The sequence below is a fragment of the Bremia lactucae genome, linkage group LG2 (genome assembly GCF_004359215.1).
Source record: "Bremia lactucae strain SF5 linkage group LG2, whole genome shotgun sequence".
Classification (NCBI taxonomy): Eukaryota; Oomycota; class Peronosporomycetes; order Peronosporales; family Peronosporaceae; genus Bremia; species Bremia lactucae.
The window spans coordinates 3,520,456-3,526,455 of NC_090611.1; positions in this window are offsets into that span (position 1 = coordinate 3,520,456).

Here is a 6,000-nt window from a genome sequence, read left to right on the forward strand (position 1 = left end):
CACTCGGCGGTTAGATCTCGACATCTGTGTAGCGTCAAAGCTTAACCATTATGACGGTGACACAGTTACCGACGCCTGTACACAAGCACAGACAGCGCCGAAGTTCGACTGCTCGAATAAGTTGATTGGTATGAAACAAGGATGCTTGCTTAGAAAGCAATGTTCGAGAAGAGTTGAAACGCCTGCCTATAAGAGACAGATCGAAAATCCAAGACCGACTGTAGAGTCGATCGAAGATAATTTCGGTTAGGTTGTGCAACCTCATTTAGAGGCAGTCATGGATATTACTCCCCAACAAAACTTGAGGGAATAAGTCTCCAAGAATCTGCGGGAATAAGTTCCTGGTCAATGGTTCTTAGTTTCCTATGGAACACAAGATTCAAAGAGGAACTGAGACTAGATGTCTTGGTAAACAACGGATCGAGTGTAGGCGCTCACACATTTCATGTGTACTCGAAGCGTTTGATCTAAGTCTTATCTAAGAGAACACTTTTAGCCATCGATGAGCTGCTGAGACATATTTTCCTTGCTTAAGGAGTCCTTCCCGAGATGGTTGGATTTCTTCGCAGAGTAAAACATCTCCGTCGAATACAAACCAGGACGACTAAATATCGTCGCTGATGCCCTTTCGCGCCGCCAGATTTTGAGCCGGATGTGTAAAACAACAGTGAGGATAAGCCTGCTGTTGCAAAAATCAACAGTGAGATTCAATTATGACGAAGATCCCTTATGGGATCCGCACCCCTCATTACAACATGGGGAATTTCGGGTACTGGGCCTCATCCCACCTGACTACCACACACCTTCGGTGCGGGTTGGCCTGCGGTCATCCATTGGAAGGTTTGCTCGTAGGCTTATTGGTCTATCTCCGGCGATGTGTCATCGTACCGCCCTCCGCGGGTATCATCCACGTACCTCCCAGTCCCAATTCCTACATTATTACAGCTCAATTTTTTTTCTATTTAAAAGCCATTGAACTGTAATAATATACGAAATGGCTAGACCCACGCTACCCACCACCAAGATTTGAGGTATTCAAACTTGATAAAGTAACCCGTTGTTACTTTGCAGGTGGCCATTCGGAATTATATTTAAGGTGACACCAGCGTGCGGGAGAGATCTTATATAATGTTTTATTCAACTGCGAAACCCCGTTGCACTTGCTTTCTTTCAGGGGCATCAAACTACAATCCCCATCTTGTTTCGATCTGGGATAATCCACAAGCCCTGCATTTGTGTGTGTCATGGCCGACTATGATAGATACTTGCTCTTTCAGTCGGCCACGACACTTGCTGCTGCATGATTTCGGGCAAAGCCGGTACGTATATTCTTTAGAAAAAAATCATGTGATTCAGTTAATTACCCTCTGTATCATAGGATTTTTTCTTTTCTTCAGTCAGAAGGCGAATTACTGCAGTACAACGATAAGAAGGACGGACGCTTAAGAGTCAATTTTCTGCTCACCCACCACCGCGTACTTGTGCAGCCAATTGATGGCTTTTTGACGCGTAGCCGCCAAAGCATCGAGCTGAGCCCTGTCCGCACAATTTACGACAAGAAGCGCTCAATTAAGCATCTCCCAACATACGCATCATGCTGAGTGAATTTACACTTGAGGCACCGAGCTATTGGATGTACTCACTGCGCACCTGACGCCGTCGGAAAAGGAAGAATACGGTAGTGATTGCCGCCTTCTACAACAAATAAAAGGGTTTAAGTATGATAATATCATGTATCAGGTGGCGTCTAAACTGCTTCGCTCCACGAAGTTATCATTGCGCAAGGCCAGCAAGGTTATTTACCCGACTAACTCGCCTTAACGTAGCTCAAGCATGATAAGGCACGATGCATGCCCGACAGCTTCGCAATTAAAAGCAATTCAGTTTACGCTCTTTAGCAGCGAATTAACCTATTAAGGCGTCTATGTCTATGCAAATTAGGTCGCGCTCTAACTACACATGTAAATTGCTTTGCAAGAAATATGGGTCAATCCGGCCGTGCATGCGTTTCCGATACAATCAACAAGCATTTTTCTCGATATATCTAAATCTTGTATGTGCTCTGAATACCAGCGTTGCATTCATCAAAAATAAAGCTGTAACAAATCACTTTAGTTAGTTAGCTCGCGATCGCAGCACGAAGTACCTCAAACCTTTTTCAATCTTGCACTTTGATATACTATTTCCAAGGTCCCTGATTTACACTCGCAAAAATCGACGCGCATGTGCTCGGGTTTTCGAAGCAATATACTGCGTTGAGCGACCCAGAGCATTTGCGGCGACCTTGATTTTCCTAATGGTCAATTAAGTCGCAACAAGAGGGATTGATTTAGCCAATTAAAATACCTCTAACCTAGGTGAGGTAGTCTAGCAAAAACCTGGAGTGGATCTATACATTCCATTAATGTGTTAGGTTTTCTTTCAGTACGATCTTCCATCACTGACTCAAATAAATTAATAATTAACAATACGATGCGCCTCCTCGCGCAACGCCTTATAGTGTCTTGTATCGTTTGGCAGAGTTAGTTCAAACTTGAATTAACCAATCAATAGCTCTATATAATCAGCGTTTTATGGTCACTGTGCATTTACCTTGAGTAAACACGAAAGATGTAATGCTTTTTCGGCATAGTTGCACGAATTCTTATGCAAGTATGCCGTCAGACCGAGGAGCTTACAAAACCCCTGTACATCGACTGGCACCGGCCAGTCGGGGATCGTCTGGGTGCCACCAGTCCAGATGGCCCGAGTATTCATTGTCGGGGTTTAATGCTTCTACGAGAGGTCGAGCTCGAGTTACCAGAGCTCCTGGTAGATACAAGCGAGACGTATGTGATACACACTTCTAACGACAATATTTAATAAATTTGCCTAATTAAGGCATAATCCGCAGCATTATATTTATTCTACTTCGGTTTTTATACGAACCGTTGTGCTTACTTCCCTCGATGAAAGACAAGAAAACAAAACGCAACGAAGAAAACTAAATTAATGTAATAACTTCTATTTATAATGCATTGCTTATTTAATTGTTAATATATTAAGGCTAGTAGATAGAAGATCGTTCTGAAAGAACTTAATATATTAGTACAGTATTGCTTTCCCTATTATAACGCCTTAGAATTAACCCTTTGTAGCTAAGGGTTATTACCTACTAAGAACCTTCCTCTTAAAGTCGTGTACGTGAAGTTATCGAGACACCGCACCTATTATCCGTAATAAATGGAATTTCAACCTTTACTATAATCTGTGTTGGATGATTGGTACTGTTGTCATTACTAGCAAAGGTGCTCCGCCTTTCCCTAGAAAAGGTTGTCGCTATCGTAGATTACTACATTACATTATTTTGTTCTATGCTGCAGTTGCTGCTTTTGTGATGACACAATTTTTATCGACCTGATAAAACGCTGCTGCTTTGTCAATTTCAAGCTGGTCATTAATTGAATAAATGTTTCCCATTACATCGGTAGCACTTCGTAGTCCGTTTAACGGCCAACACATATTTTATCATACTTGGACATGTTGGATGAAAAAGGATGTAGCTTTAAGCCCCTCAAGAAGGCTATCACGCAACGCGTGAAATATGAACATATTTTAGTGACATTGAACGGAGAGCGATCGAGCGCATCAGCAGGCGGGCCAGCCGTTAGCGCCATGTTATTTAATCTACAAAAGGATAGGCAACAATCGGCTATGGTCGAGTCCATACATCATAAACTGTACGGGGCCCAAAAAAAGTAACTTTACATCACAGATGACCTACCGCTTAGGATTCATGGCACTCGTGAATAATCCGAGTTTCTAGATCAGGATCGTTAACAACCACCGTCCGTGGCTCATCGAAACGATCGATGCTACACACCAACAGATCTCCGTCTAAGCTGTAACGTGTGATGTGATCACGCTTCGAACGAGAAAGAGCTCCCACTAGAGCATCGTTAGTTGAGCGTAAATACGCGATTATGCCAGCATGATCGCGATTGCCGTCGTAAGCCGCTACAACTTTATCGTGAAGAGGCAACACTGGAACGACTCAAATTTAATTCAGTGACACACCAATCGTCATCATCGTCGTCAGTATTCTGACGACACAAATCCAGGCGAGGATCANACCACCAAGATTTGAGGTATTCTAACTGGCTAAAGTAACCCGTTTGTTACTTTGGAGGTGGTCATTCGGAATCATATTTAAGGTGACGCCAGCGTGCGGGAGAGATCTTATATAATGTATATATTCATCTGCGAAACCCCGTTGCGCTTGCTTTCTTTGCAAGGGCATCAAACTACTATCCCCATCTTTTTTCGATCTGGGATAATCCACAAGCCATGCGTTTGTGTGTGTAATGGCCGACTATGATAGAAACTTGTTCTCATAGTCGACCACGAAACTTGCTGCTGCATGATTTCAGGCAAAGCCGGTGCATATATTCTCTTGAAAAATCACGCGATCTAGTTAATTACCCCCCCCCTGTATCATAGGGTTCTTTTTTTCTTCAGCCAGAAGGCGAATTACCGCAGTACAACGATAAGAAGGACGGACGCTTTATACGGTCAATTTTCTGCTAACCCTCCACCGCGTACTTGTGCAACCAATTGATGGCTTTTGACGCGTAGCCGCCAAAGCATCGAGCTGAGCCCTGTCCGCACTAATTTACGACAAGAAGCGCTCAATTAAGCATCTCCCAACATACGCATCATGCTGAGTGAATTTACACTTGAGGCACAGAGCTATTGGATGTACTCACTGCGCACCTGACACCGTCGGAAAAGGAAGAATACGGTAGTGATTGCCGCCTTCTACAACAAATATAAGGCTTTAAGTATGATTATATCATGTATCAGGTGGGGCCGAAACTGCTTCGCTCCACGAATCTATCATTGCTCAAGGCCAGCAAGGACATTAATCCGACTACTCGCCTTAACGTAGTTCAAACATGATGAAGCACAATGCATGCCCGACAGCTTCGCAATTAAAAGCAATTCAGTTTACGCTCTTTGGCAGCGCATTAACCTATTGATTCGTCTATGTCTATGCAAATTAGGTCGCGCTCTAACTACACATGTAAATTACTTTGCAAGAAATTTGGGTATAACCGGCCGTGCATGCGTTTCCGATACAATCAGCAAGCATTTTTCTCGATATGTCTAAATCTTCTCTGTGCTCTGAATACCAGCGTTGTATTGATGAAAAATAAAGCCGTTACAAACCACTTTAGTTAGTTAGCTCGCGATCGCGGCACGAAGTACCTCAAACCTTCTTCAATCTTGCACTTTGATATACTATTTCAAGCTCCCTGCTTTACAATCGCAAGAATCGACGCATTTGCTTAAGTACTCGAAGCAATATACTGCGTTGAGCGACCCAGAAAATTTGCGGCGACCTTCGATTTCCTAATGGTCAATCAAGTCGCAGCAAGAGGGATTGATTTTAGCCAGTCAAAATACCTCGAACCTAGGTGGGGTGGGTCGAGCAAAAACCTGGAGTGGATCTATACATTCCCTTAATATATTAGGTTTCTTTCAGTACGATCTTCCATCTACTGACTCAAATGAATTAATAACTAACAATACAATGCGCCTCCTCGCGCAACGCCTTATAGTGTCTTGTATCGTTTGGCAGAGTTAATTCAAACTTGAATTAACCAATCAACAGCTCTATATAATCAGCGTTTCATGGTCACTGTGCATTTACCTTGAGTGAACGCGAAAGATGTAATGCTTTTTCGGCAAAGTTGCACAAATTCTTATGCAAGTATGCCGGCAGACCGAGGAGCTTACAAAGCCCCTTTACATCGACTGGTACCGGCCAGTCGGGGATCGTCTGGTTACCACCATTCTAGATGGCCCGAGTATTCATTGTCGGGGTTTAATGCTTCTACGAGAGGTCGAGCTCGAGTTACCAGAGCTCTTGGTAGATACAAGTGAGACTTACGTGATATACACTTCAAACGACAATATTTCATAAATTTGCCTAATTAAGGCATAATCCGCAGCATAATA